Genomic DNA, 14,768 nt, shown 5'->3' on the forward strand with positions numbered 1-14,768 from the left:
CCATCTGGTAGTGGCTGTTCAGAGCCGCGTAGAGTTTGTTGCGGAGAGTAGTGGCGTCAAGGGTCGTTCAGGGCCACGTGGAGTTTGTTACGAAAAGTGGAGTGATGTCCGTTGTCGCAACTCGCTAGAGAGTGATGGAGCCATGCGGAATCCATTGCAGAGAGTGGAGTAGGGTAGTGGCCATTGTCGTGACTCGTCAGAGAGTTTGGATCTGTCGGCTGGAGCTCGGTTGGGACATCTGATGGAGCAAATGGCTCTCTATCCCATCGATCTAGGAGAAGCTCGGATATTTTTGAAGCTGCTAACGAGTCTACTGTTGTCAGATACCTTAGGCGCTAATACTACAGGTGGGAGTCATCTGTTGTAGAAGCTCGGATGGAGACTTTTCGTTGGTGAAGTCCGGTAGGAGTCCGATTGCTAGAGAAGTCCATCTGGGATTCGCCTGATGTGAAGCTCGTCTGAAGATTATCCATCGGAGAAGTCTGATTTTATGAAGAATCTGACGGAGGATCAACCGGCGATGGACTTCGGATGGCGTTGGGAGGTTTGGCAGATATCGGATGCGATCGTCTTGTAGAAATTCAGCTGCTGGAGTCCGTCCGTTGTAGAAGCTCATCCGATATCCATCCATTATGGAAGTTCGGACTGAGTCTGGTTCTTTTAGAAGGCTGAAAGGAGATTGCTTATTGTAGAAGCTCGATCGAAGATCGATGGTCGTGGGAGCTCGGAATAGTAACCTGACCGGTGGATCCTATCCCATCGTAGAAGCTCGTCTGGGATCCGTCCACTGTAGGAGATTGACTGAAGTCTACCTGTAATAGAAGTTTGGAAGAAATATATTTACAGTAGAGGCTCGAATGAAATTTGCTTACAGTAGAGATCGGGGTAGACCGTCCGCTGTAGGAGTTCGGAGTAGACCGCTCGTAGTAGAAGTTCGGAGTAGACCGCTCGTAGTAAAAGTTCGGCTCTCGCAGGAGCTCGGTTGGAATCCTGAAAGTGGTCGACCATCGTAGAAACTTGACGGAGTCTGATTACTGTAGAAATCTCGTTATCAGAGAAGCTCGGATATTGACGAAGTCTGAAAAAAGTTCAAAAATAGTTGATCACTGTAGAAGGTCGGCTGATAGTGAAGCCCAGAGAGCTTTTGGAGCGGCCCGACAGATGGATGGAGAAGCTCATTATCGGAGAAGTCCGGAGGGTATTATGGAAGCTCGGACGGTCGAGGGGGTTCGGAAAAATGCTACACAAAATCGGAAGCCAGAAAAGCCCTGGAAGGATCGGTCTTTTATAAACTTCAGTCGAGGGGTATTTTATACCCAACATCAGTCTCTCTACTTTCGAGTTCGGATTTCGAATGAAGGAAGTACAGAGAAATTCTCACGGCCGAAGTTACCCCCTCGATTTCTGCACTCGATGGTTGCCAGATATTTTGACATTCGGCACGCTGATACTGGAGCCTCTTTGAAAAAGATTTTTTCTTTTTGGAATTTCCGCTGGAGTGCTACCTCAGGTATGATGCAATAATGGTTTTACCAACTGTCAGCCACCTCCAGCCGCTTGCCACAGTGAGTGGGCCACGCGGCGGTTATAGACTGGCCAGAGGAGTCCTGCAGTCATTATTGCACCAGACCCATCGCTATTTAAACCCGCCTCCCTCTTTCGGGGATCTCACTTTGCACGGGAGTTCCTTCGGTCCCTCCTTCATTGCCGATATGGATGCGGATGTGGCTTGGATGTCAGCCAAGAGTCTCAAAGCCCACAAGAGGGAAGGCACTGCAGCTTCCGGGTTGGTGAAGAAGGTGAGGGTAGAAGAGACAGATCCGACCGTGTTTCACCTTGATCGTCCAAAGCCCGCATTTGTGACACATCCTCGAGCGCAAGTACTTTCCAATCCTGCGGAGGGGGGAAGCCAAAGGGGACTGGAAGAAGAAGTCAGAAAGAAGGAAAAACCCAATCTCAGGAAGAAGGTTATGCCCACCATCATTATGAGGCAGCGGAAGCCATGGCGCAAAAAGGACGGCGTCTCCATGTACTTCGAAGATAATACAAAGTAATTGTTAATCCAAAGGGGGTTGGAAGAAGAAGTCGGGTACTTAAAGCAATCCTCGATGATGGCTGAAATGAGAGTTCAAAGTCTGATGGTATCGAGCTTCCTTGGAGCTTTTTCGTCTTGTATTCCTTTTCTTTCTGTTGTTTCTCTCTTTGGCTTTCAAGGCTTTGTAATGTACACTTCACTAATGAAATGAAAAGAAATTTTCATTACCTTATCCTATTCTTGTATTAAATTATTGTTTGTCAACTTTTTTTGTCTTCCGTCTTGTTTGATGTCGGCGTTGTTTGTGATTCCTCGTCTATTCTTGCTTTGAGTCGTTGTTTACCGAACTTCTTTTATCTTTTGTCTTGTTCGATGCCGACGTTGTTTGAAGGTTCCGATCGTCATCGCATTGATTTGCCATTTTTGTTCGTGATCGTTGGTCTTTTCGAGGCCATTTGAGTTTGATGCTTCCTCCCGGTGCTCGAGCTTGGGGATCCGAACTTCTCGTTACTTTGAGAAGTCGATTTCTCTTCGATCTGTGTCGAGTTTTCTTTTAGTGGCTGAGGGATTTTTGATAGAAGTATCCTTCCTTTTGAGACGAGATCCCTCAGGTCTTCGATGTAGTTTGTTTTTCACTTATCGCTGGTGTAGTTTATCGCTTTCCCTTTTCATCTTTCTTTTTTTTTTTGTGTTCGAGTGAGGATTTTCCCTCTGCTCTTAATGGGATCGTGAGAGCGTAGAGGAGCCGTTGAGGAGGCTTCCCTCCTCGTCCGATCTTGATCGACTGGATCTTTATTTGTATCAGGACGAAGTTCTCCTCTTGTTCCCGACAACCAATTTCAGCTAATGTTAGGATGAGGTTCTCCTTCTGTTCCTAACAGGACTGTGGAGGTACGTAAGGGCCGTTGCGAGGGCCTCTCCTTCCATCCGTCTCTGAGTAACCGGATCTTTGACTTTGCTCATGTTAGGATGAGGTTCTTCTCCTGTTCCTCCTAATAAGGCTGTGGGGGCACATAAGGATCGTTGCAAGGGCCTCTCCCCCCATCCGATCTCAGAGTAATCGGGCCTTCGACTTTGCTCATGTTAGGATGAGGTTCTCCTCCTATTCCTAACAAGGCTTTGGGGGCACATAAGGCCGTTACAAGGGCCTCTCCCCCCATCCGATCTTTAAGTAATCGACCTTCGACTTTGTCGTGTTAGGATGAGATTCTCCTCTTGTTCCTAACAAGGCTGTAGGGGCACATAAGGACCGTTGCGAGGGCTCTCCCCCCATCTGATTTTTAAGTAATCGGGTCTTTGACTTTGCTCATATTAGGATGAGGTTCTCCTCCTGTTCCTAACACGCTTAATTTCGACTGAATGAGGGAGTTACTTCATGTCGTTATAAGCTCATGCTAAAAGGATAAATATGCAAATATAAAATTTTTATTGAAGGCAAAGTTATTGGTAATACATCCATAGATTTTTTGAATTTCATGGTCGCGAAAGCTCCACTCCCCCAAGCTCTTTTAGATAGTATGTTCCGGGCCGAACTACCTCCTTAACTTCATATGGGCCTTTCCAGTTCGGGGTAAGTTTCTCTTGGTTCTGAGGTTGTGAGACAGCGGCTCGCCGAAGTACCAGGTCCCCCACTCTGAAAGCTTTGCTTTTGACTCGAGAATTATAGTAGCGAGCTACTTTTGCTTGTAAGCCGCCATCCGAACTTGAGCTGTCTCCCGCTTTTCTTCTAACAAGTCGAGGTTGGCCTTGAGATCCTGTGGGTTGCGCTGCTCGTCGAATGTCACGACTCGCATCGACGGGAGCTTGAGTTCAATCGGGATCACGGCCTCTGTCTCGAAGGTCAAGGCAAAGGGGGTCTCCCCCATGGACAATCTCTGGGTAGTTCGGTATACCCACAGTACATGATAAAGCTCATCTGCCCAAGTTTCCTTTACTTTTTCAAGTCTCGCCTTGATTCCTTGCAACAGAGTCCTGTTAGTCACCTCGGCCTCATCGTTTGCCTACGGATGGGCTATCGAAGTGAAGTTATAGGAGATATTTAGGTCCTCACAAAATTCAGCAAATTCTGCTCCAGTAAATTGCCGCCCATTATCAGTAATGAGGGTTCTGGGTAGGCCGAACCTACAGACAATTGACTTCCAAACAAAGTCCTGCACTTTAGCTTCTGTGATTTTGACAAAGGCTCAGCTTCGACCCACTTGGTGAAATAGTCTATTGCCACCAGGAGGAACTTCCGCTGCCCGGATGCCATGAGAAAAGATCCGAGGATATCCATCCCCCATTGTGCAAACAGCCATGGAGCACTCAATGGTGTAAGCTCGGAGGTAGATTGCCTCTGGATATTTGCATATCTCTGACACCGATCACACCTTCTGGCATATTCGACGGAGTCGTGGTACATGGTAGGCCAGTAATAGCCTTGTCGGAGTAGTTTGTGGGATAAAGATCTGGCCCCCAGGTGACTTCCACAGACTCCCTCATGTACCTCCCTCAAGGCGAAGTTGGCTTCAGAAGGCCGGAGGCATTTCAGGAGGGACAAAGAGTATGACCTCTTGTATAGCTTATCTTCATAAAGGATATATCGGGAGGCCTGGTTCCTAAGCTTCCGAGCTTCTTTTGCATCAGGAGGAAGAACCCCGTCCTTGAGGTATGCAACCAGTGGGTCAATCCAACTGGGTTCATGGCTGATCTCTATCACAAGCTGTGATTCTTCCATACTTGGGTGCTTCAAACTTCGAAGAAGACTTCCCTAGGCAGTTCGGCCGGGGCCAGTGTAGCCAACTTGGAGAGAAGGTCGGCCCTGGTATTTTTTGCTCTTGGGATCTGCCTGATATTAAAGCTGCCGAAGGTAGGGATGATCTCCCTTACTTTTTTTAGATACTTGGCCATACTGTCCTCCCGAGCTTCATAATTTCACTGACCTGTCCACTACTAATTGGAAGTCACTGTAGGCTTGAAGCCGATCTACTTCTAACTCTTTGACGATCCTTAGTCCCGCAATCAGAGCTTCGTATTTTGCTCCATTATTTATCGCAGAAAATTCGAAGTGCAGCGCGTACTCTACAATAATTCCATCTGGATTGACCAAGACCAGGCCCGCGCCTGCACCTGATATGTTGGAAGAACCATCCACGTAGAGGGCCCAAAAACCATCAGGGAGATCTGTTCTTTCTTCAGGGGAGTTTGGCTAGAGCCTTGGGTTGTCGGCTTCATCTCGTCCAAGTTCGGTCTCTTTCGGGATAGTGCATTCCACCATGAAGTCTGCTAATATCTGAACTTTTATTGCCGACCGAGGTCGATAGTCGATGTCGAACTCTATGAGCTCGACTGCCCACTTCGCTATCCTCCCAGAGGCATCCGTTCGATGCAAAACCGCCTTGGTCGGCTGGTCGGTGAGCAGTATTATGGTGTGTCCCTGAAAGTAAGATCGGAGCCTCCGAGCTGCAACCAACAATGCGTAAGTTAGTTTCTCTAACTTAGTATACCTGGTTTCGGCATCTCTCAATACTCGGCTTATGTAGTAGATCGATCGTTGAATTTTTGCTTCTTCCTTAATCAGAACTGCTGCAAGGGCACAGGGGAGACCGCCAGGTATAGGAACAACTCCTCTCCAAGCTCGAATTTTGCCAATAGTGGAGATGAGCCGAGGTAGTTCTTCAGCTCTTCGAATGCTTGCTGACATCCAGAGGTCCAATAGAAGTTCTTCGGCTGCTTGAGAGTCTGAAAGAAAGGCAGGCACCACTGGCTGATCTTGAGACGAAGCGATTTAGGGCCGCTACTCTTCTAGTAAGGCGTTGAACTTCCTTTATTGACTTCGGGACGGTCATTTCCTGGATGGCACGAATCTTTTCCAGATTTGCTTCAATCCGCACCCCGATACCATAAAGCCTAAGAATTTTTCTGAGGTTACTCCAAAAGCGCACTTGGCTGGGTTCAGCTTCATCTTGTATCTTTGAAGGGCCTGAAGGTCTCCTCAAAATCGGCGACGTGGTTCATCGAGAATTTATTTTTTACGAGCATATCGTCTACGTAGACCTCCATGTTGCGGTCGATCTGCTCTCGGAAGATCTTGTTTACCAACCGTTGATAGGTCGCCCCTGTATTTTTGAGGCCGAAAGGCATGACCCTGTAATAATAAAGGCCACGGTTAGTAATAAAAGTAGTTTTTTTTCGTCCTCTGACGCCATCCAAATTTGATTGTAGCCGAAGAACGCATCTATGAAATGAGAAGCTCGTGGCCCGAGGTTGCATCCACCAATTGATCGATTCTGGCAGAGGGTAACTGTCCTTCGGACAGGCTTTATTTAGCTTTTTGAAGTCTATGCACATCTTCATTTACCGTTCGCCTTCTTAATTAGGACCACATTGGAAACCCAGCTCGGATAGCTGACCTCTCTGATGAATCCGACTTTCAGGAGTTTATCAACTTCCTCAGCTATTGCCATCTACCTTTTCGGCGCATGACTTCGAATTTTTTTTTTCATCGGTCGGTGTTCAGGATCAACAGTCAGACAGTGTTCCATAACTTCGGCATCGATCCCTGGCATGTCCGCCGGAGCCCAAGCGAAAAATTCATATTCTTTTGTAAAAAATTGATAAGCTGTGTCCGCATCTCTTCCCCCAAGTTGGAGCCGATCTTCACCACGTGCTCTTCATTCCCATCGTTCAAAGAAATTGAGACAAGATCTTCAATTGGCTCACCTCTTTCTTCAGCAAGATCATCGCGAGTGTCCAATCCATCAACCGGACTGGGGTCAGACTGTCCCTTTCTCTGAAGGGCTATGTTGTAGCAATATCTTGCCAGGGCTTGATCTCCTCTGACTTCTCCGACCCCCTGGCTAGTAAAAATTTTAACTTCAAATGGTAAGTCGATACTACAGCTCGGAGGACGTTGAGGCCAGGTCGGTCGAGGATTGCATTGTAGGCAGACGGTGCCCTCATTACTAAGAAATCCACCAGCGCTCTAGATTATTTTGGATACCGACCTGCAACTACAGTCAAGGTTATTACTCCTTCCACTAGCACTGCATCGCCAGTAAACCCTACCAACGGAGAGCTAATCGGCCCTAACCGACCATCAGGATGGATATTTTTGAGAATGCATCGTAAAATAAAATATCGATCGAGCTTTCACTATCAACAAGAATATGGCGTACATCATAATCAGCAATATTTAAAGAAACTACAACCGCATCATTATGGGAGAATTGGATCTCCCGGGCATCTTCTTCAGTAAAGGTTATAGATCCTTCAGTTCTTTGCCGCTTGAGCGATCCGGTCGATCCACGGGTCGCTCCCTTTCGGGGCCCTCCAGAGATGGTGTTGATGATCATTTGAGAGAAAGGAGGGTTAGTACAGATGTCCTTACCATAATCAGGGAGAGCATGGCGGAACTCTTCGATCCGTCGGTTCATCTCCTGGAGCCTTCGATCCAGGAGGTCCTCTCGACTGCGAGTCTCGAGGGTCTTCCAGTAGAGTGAAGATAGGGATCCTCCGGGAGTGAAATCGTGATCAGACTGAAGGCTCTCCACCCTCGGATTCTTCTTTTCAGGAAAGACAGGACGACTAGCCCAGGTGGCCCACCCTACTACCAGATCTTGAAACTCTGACGATACTCTTTCCAACCGCACTGATGCCTGCGGCTGTTGCTGCTGCTGCTGCATGGTCTGTACTGCTTTGGTGAGGCTCTGACCTGCTGAACCAGTAGTCGAACTACTCCATACCGACCATCATTGTCGGAGGAGGAGGAGGAGCCTAAAAAATTGAAGGCGAGGTCGGAGCCTGAGATCTGGCCGCGGAGGCCGTAGATCGTCTGGTGGATGCCTTTCGGAGAGGCATCAGGTAGAGATCTAGTAGGAGAAGGAGAAGAGGATGTCGGAGAAGATGATCGGAGACAGTCTCGTTGACCACTCCTTTAAGAACAAGGGTACTGCGAAGACACAGCCGCCCTTCCTCTAGCACCAATTCTGTTGGTGCAGAATTCTGTCGAAACCAGAGTTGCTGGAGTTGAGATGACCGCGATCGCCGTCAGAACCTGCAAGAAAAGTCTAAATCAGAGTTGGGGGTGCTCCTGCAAGATCCTCCGATGCTCAAATCAGTACTCTGCCTCAACAGAAATGGAGTGCTCGAGTGAAAATTTTAGTAGAATTTTGGGATAGAGTGTAGAGCTTAGAGAAGAACGTATCTGAGGATCTTTTTTTATAGACGAAGAGTGTAACTGATTGACAGCGACATCTGTAACCGCCTGGTAGTGGGCTGTTCAGAGTCGCACGGAGTTTATTACGGAGAGTAGTGGCGTCAGGGGTCGTTCAGGGCCATGTGGAGTTTGTTACGGAAAGTGGAGTGGTGTCCGTTGTTGTGACTCACCAGAGAGTGGTGGAGCCACGTGGAATCCATTGCAGAGAGTGGAGTAGGATAGTGACCGTTGTCGTGACTCGTTAGAGAGTTCGGATCTGTCAGCTGGAGCTCGACTGGGACATCTGATAGAGCAGAATGACTCTCTATCCCGTCGATCTAGGAGAAACTCGGATGTTTTCGAAGTTGCTGACGAGTCTACTGTTGTCGGATATCTTAGGCGCTGATACTACAGATGGGAGTCATCTGCTGTAGAAGCTCGGATGGAGACTTTTCATTGGTGAAGTCCGATAGGAGTCCGATTGCTAGAGAAGTCCGTCTGGAATTCGCCTGATGTGGAAGCTCATCTGAAGATTATCCGTCGGAGAAGTCCGATTTCATGAAGAATCTGGCGGAGGGTCGGCCGGCGGTGGACTTCGGATGGCATTGGGGAGGTTCGACAGACACCGGAGGTGATCGATCGTTGTAGAAATCCAGTTACTGGAGTCCGTCCGTTGTAGAAGCTCGTCTGATATCCATCTATTATGAAATTTCGGACTTAGTCTGGTTCTTGTAGAAGGCTGAAAGGAGATCACTTATTGTAGAAGCTTGATCGAAGATCGGTTGTCGTGGGAGCTCAGAGTAGTGACCTGACCGGTGGATCCTATCCCATCGTAGAAGCTCGTCTGGGATCCGTCCACTGTAGGAGCTTGGCTGAAGTCTGCCTGTAATAGAAGTTCGGAAGAAATGTGTTTACAGTAGAGGTTCGAATGAAATTTGCTTACAGTAGAGATCCGGGATAGACCGCCCACTATAGGAGTTCAGAGTAGACCGCTCGTAGTAGAAGTTCAGAGTAGATCGCTCGTAGTAAAAGTTCGGAGTAGACTGCTCGTAGTAGAAGTTTGGCTCTCGCAGGAGCTCGGATGGAATCCTGTAGGTGGTCGACCGTCGTAGAAACTTGGATGGAGTCTGATTACTATAGAAATCTCGTTGTCAGAGAAGCTCGGATATTGACGAAGTCCGAAAGAAGTTCGAAAAATAGTTGATCACTGTAGAAGGTCGGCTGATAGTGAGGCTCAGAGAGCTTTTAGAGCGGTCCGACAGATGGATGGAGAAGCTCATTGTCGGAGAAGTCCGGAGGGTATTATAAAAGCTCGGACGATCGAGGGGGTTCGGAGAGACGCTACACAAAATCAAAAATCGGAAAAGCCCTGGAAGGGTCGGTCTTTTACAAACTTCGATCGGAGGATATTTTATATCCAACAGATATTATTGACCAACCATGTAGAAGGATACCGCAGACTTAGTGCAGAAGTGCGATCAATGTCAAAGGTTTGCCAATATCCAGAGGCTCCCATCAAGTCATCTCATAATCATTTTGGCATCATGACCATTTGATCAATGGAGAGTCGACATATTTGATCTGTTACCATCTGTCAGTGGACAGAGAAGGTTCATTATCATCGCCATCGATTATTTGATCAAGTGGATGAAATAGAATCATTGGTGCAGATAACGGAGCGAAAGATCGCTGGCTTTCTATGAAAATTCATCATCTGTCGATTTGATCTATCTCGAGTAATAATTACCGACAACGATCGACAATTTGACAATGTCAAGTTCGAAGAATTTTGTGCTAGATATCATATCGCTCATAAATTCACTTCGATCGGACACCCATAGTCCAATAGAGAGGTGGAGGTAACCAACAAAACAATCTTACAAGGCCTAAAAATAAGACTCGATCAAGTCAAAAGGTGCTGGACCAACGAGCTCTACAATATCTTGCGGTACTATTGAACGACTCCTCGAATCTTAATCGGAGAAACTCTTTCAAGCTAGCATTTGGGATGGAAGCCATAATCCAAGTTGAAATTGGCCAACCATTGACTCGGATGGACAATTATGGTGAATCGATCGATTCGGACAAACGACAGGCTGATCTAAACTTGTTCGAGAAAACTCAGAGAAGGGCTCAACTAAGGATGGCCTCCTATCAGCAAAGATAGCTCAGTACTACAACTCTAGAGTGAGGCCCAAGACTTTTAGAGTGGGAGATCTGGTCCTTAGAAGAGCTGAAGTCTCCAGACTGTCCGAGCAAGAAAAGCTGTCCCTGAATTGGGAGGGCCCCTACAAGATTTTGGTAATTCTGCGGTCAGGAGCCTACAAAATCGAAAACTTGAATGGTATAAAAATTTCTCGAACTTGAAATGCCGAAAACCTACGGATGTACTACCAATGAGAATGCTTTGTCAATGAAAGGTTCTCTTTCCTACAATCCTATTCTAAGTAGCTCAAGCACTTGAAAATCTATGAGACAACTGCCCTCCTCATCAGCCAATACCTTATGAAATGTTATTTGGCTTGCAATCGATTAACAGAGTTGAAAAGATCCAGCAACTGCAAGCATGTCTGTTACGGCCCAAGGGCCATAAGAGGATAAGCTGTGGTTTGCACGTAAGACCCAGGCAAAAATATTATGGTTAGTCGGCATGTCACCAACTGACCAAGGACCACTAGGCCCGAAATAAATTAAGGTGGTTAGTCGACTCATTACCGATTGACCAAGGATTAATTGATTCGAAATCGACTAAGTTCCGATTCGATGATGGGTGATCTACAAATCCAACTAAGTTCATCTACAAAGCCGACTACATGACTTGAAAAATTTCTCAGGTCTATCCATTCGGTTATGGTTTACTCGGTCTGCCACCCCCGATCGCTTTGCTTGGTTTCGTCAACTATATTACTTAGTCATTTATGCAAAAAGAAAATTGGGCAAGTAAGGAAAAGAAGGCACACGAGTAAACATGAGAAAAAGTCAGATCTGAGAAAGATCATTTCATTTCCAAAATGGAGTTCATTATAAAAAATAAATTCATTACAAAGTAAAGGGAAGGAAATACAATGGCAAAGAGCAAAGAGCCTAAGGGGTCGGAGGACGATCTTCTTCGACGTCCACCTCTTCGTCACTATTCGATTCCTTGTCGGCCTGAATCTCGCTCGGGTCCAGCTTAGGCTGCAATTGGCCAATGACATTCTTACAGTCCTCAAACTCGAGCTGATATGCATCCGCACCGGTGTCAGTGCGTTCCTCCTTTGCTCCTTCGACTTGCGGAACTTGCTCAGTGCTCGAGAGCCTGCCTCCTAGGCCCAAGTCTCCACTGCCAACAGGCTTTCCTTTAGCTCTTTGGCGGCCTTCCCGGCTTCCTGCCATCTATCTTTTTTCTCAGTGAGGACGCTCTCTATTGACTCCATTTTTTTTTGATAGTCAGTCTTCAGCTTTTTAAATTTCTCCCCCTCTTTCTGGGAGTCAGTCGTCAACTTTTCAAGCTCCTCCTTGTTTTTCTCCCGCTGGACCGCCGACGATGTCAACTCGGCCTCTAGCAGGATGATCTTCTCCCAATTTTTTTTTTCGCTCCTCGACAATGTAAAGAAGTTCTTCAGTAATTTTGACTCAAGCATTAGCAGTCTGAACCTTGTCCTCGAGCTCGATGTTCAGCCATGCAAAATCGATTAGTGCCTCATACAAAACCGTCACATTGTGCATCATCTACAAAAAAAAATTGGTTAAGTCATTTGATCGATCCATGAATATTCAAAAAATGCACCGAAAGAGAGCAGTCGAAGACTTACTAAGAGCAACGACATATAGGAGCCTGACAAAATCCATGATTAGACGAGCCTTCCTAATTTTTCGATCGACAAGCAACATCACCATCTTCACCTGCTCCTTGATGAGCCGGCGATCTCAGAGCACTTGGTCGGTCACCTTGATGTGTAGCCCCAGAGTGATGGTGGCCTCTCTAGAAGAAGTGTCCAATTGTAGTCAGCTGTGAAGGTAGCGGACTTCCTCTCATCGACAGGGGCCTTCCCCTTATCGATAGAGGCCTTGCTCTTTTCGACTTCCACCTGACTAGGAGCCCGATCTCCACTAGCTCCGACTTGAGCCTGCAAGGCTTGGACAGTAGCAGCTGGCCTTGGTGGGCCCTCGACAATGACAACCTCATCGTTTACAGGGGTGGGTGTGGGTCTCGGGATGGCGACCATGACGTCGGTAGTAGAAGGTGGTGGCGAAGACTGCTCCGGTGGTGGCCAGAACGGCGACGGAGGCTGTGTACTCCTCGGCACCCGAGGAGAAGATCCTTCTCTCAACTTCTTCGATGGCCGAGAAGGATCCTCAGGCCCAGATGCTGTCTTCTTCTTCCTTTTGACAGCTTGTTAGAGGGAATCCGACATAACTCTCATGCCTGCAAAGCAACAATAAAAGCAGATTAGTTAACGAAGCAAGCCCGAAAAGAAAAAAAACTCAAAAAATTTTTAAGAAAAACTACCTAGATTGCTAGTCGGACTTATCCCGCTGTCGTACAATATTTGTTCCTTTAGAAGCTCCCACTGTGGAGGTAACAGGACGTCAAAAAATTTGTCCTACTACTTTCGATCTTCGACCAGGACCACATCATTTCTATTCAGAGATAGACTGGGAGCGGTCTCACGCCAGTCAAAGCCCCAAGGGTGGTCGGCCGCTATATAAAAAAATTTGTTCTTTCATCCATGGATGGAAGAAGTCTGATAATAAACTGACATTTAGGTCAGAGACAAAAGAACCACCATCCTCATTTTTGAGGATGTTTCTTCAACGTGAAGAGAGCCCGAAAGAGAGAAATTCGAGGCTCAAATCGAAGAAGAAAGCAAAGGACAACAAAGGAAGACAAAATCCTAAAAAAATTAAAAGTAAGCTGAGCAGGCACTATATCGTACAAGTCAAGGATATTGACGAAGAAGGGATGAAGAAAAAATTAGAGCCCCGAGTGAAGAAACTCCTCGTAAATGGCAATGTAGCCATCCGAAGGATGGACGACCCAACCTTCTTCATTGGATCCCATCAGTCGATACCGATTAGGGATGTGATAGTGATCCCTTAGTTGGTAGATGGCTGCCTCCGACAACTCGGACTTCTTAACGAGAGATCCATAAAGGTTCTCGAGAGCTGGCTGATCATCCGACTTCTCAGGATCGAAACGACCTTGTCGAGAAGAAATGTCCATGGGTTCATTCTAAGGAATATCCTTGATCTCGCTCCGAACAAATGGGGTCTGAGAATTATGGTCTCCCATCGCATTCTCACCCCCAGACTCTCTACCCGAAGCAGCCATGGAAAAGAAGCAAAACAAAAGTCCAAGGGAAGAGTGAAATGGTAAAGGAGAAACCTTGCAAGGGGGGACGATGACGAGAAGTCCGACAAAAATGAAGGACCGACAACGATGAAAGCCGACTGAGATGAAGACAACCGACTGTGATGGAATCTAACCTCCAGAAACCCTGGGCTCGCTGTCACGTGGCAAGGGATCAAGGGGCCGGAGGAAGGGGCAAGAGCTCTGGAGTTGGAAGAGGGCTTGAAGGTAGGGGGACCCCTATTTATAGACCTCCTCGATGGCCAAGATCAATGTAGAAAGCCGCACCTTGCATGGAGATTTTGACACATGGCTGCAATCTCAACCGACTAGTTTCTTGGCTTTTCGATGCACCATTGCTAGGATCGCACCACGTCAGCTGGATCTGTGTGATCACGAACCGAACCAACTGATAATTGACATGTGGAAGGCTCGGGTATGCCAACTTATTATTGCTCTACCACTCGATTCTCTGCCATGATTATAGAGAATCACCTCGACCATCATGATATTTATTGCCGCATGATCTGTGACGTGACAGCACTGTCGTTCGCTTCATGAAGTGACAAAATGGCTAAATGCATCTTTCGAAATGTCATTAAATGGCAAGCCAACAAGAAAAGCAGCTCGAATTCGATGGAATACGCGACTCAAATCCGTACAACATCTAACTTCCTTCGTCTGATTAAAACTACACAATCGGACTCGAGAGTTGAGGATCGGTGTTGAGGTAAATCCTCATCGCCCAATCGACTAACCTACTTCTCCATCTCTCGATCGATTTAGAAAGTTGCACCTTCTAAGCTACTACGACTCAACTTGACTTAGATCAGCGAGCACTATCCAATCGGTTCTCCATCGACTTCTATCGACGATATCTAGCCGACTAAGAGCAGCGGACATAACCGAATCGGCCCCAAGCCGACTAGGTTCGATATGCCGCGTATGATGAATGACAAACAGCTTATAGCCGACTATTTACTTGGTGTTCAGCCGACTACGCCAATTGACGACAGGGTGCCATCCCTCGATAGGCCCACTCTACCGACTCCTATAGTAACGGACTCTGCCGACTAGTTGAGCATCAAATGTGGCTGCCACGCCATCTTGACAAGCCACGTCGGGTTATGTCACTTAGATGCCATATCCTGACTAATTGCGCACCATGATGCGATGCTATGGATTCATTAATTACGTCCATAGGGTCATTTATTACGCTCCATGCA

Source organism: Elaeis guineensis, chromosome 8, assembly GCF_000442705.2.
Source record: "Elaeis guineensis isolate ETL-2024a chromosome 8, EG11, whole genome shotgun sequence".
Lineage (NCBI taxonomy): Eukaryota > Viridiplantae > Streptophyta > Magnoliopsida > Arecales > Arecaceae > Elaeis > Elaeis guineensis.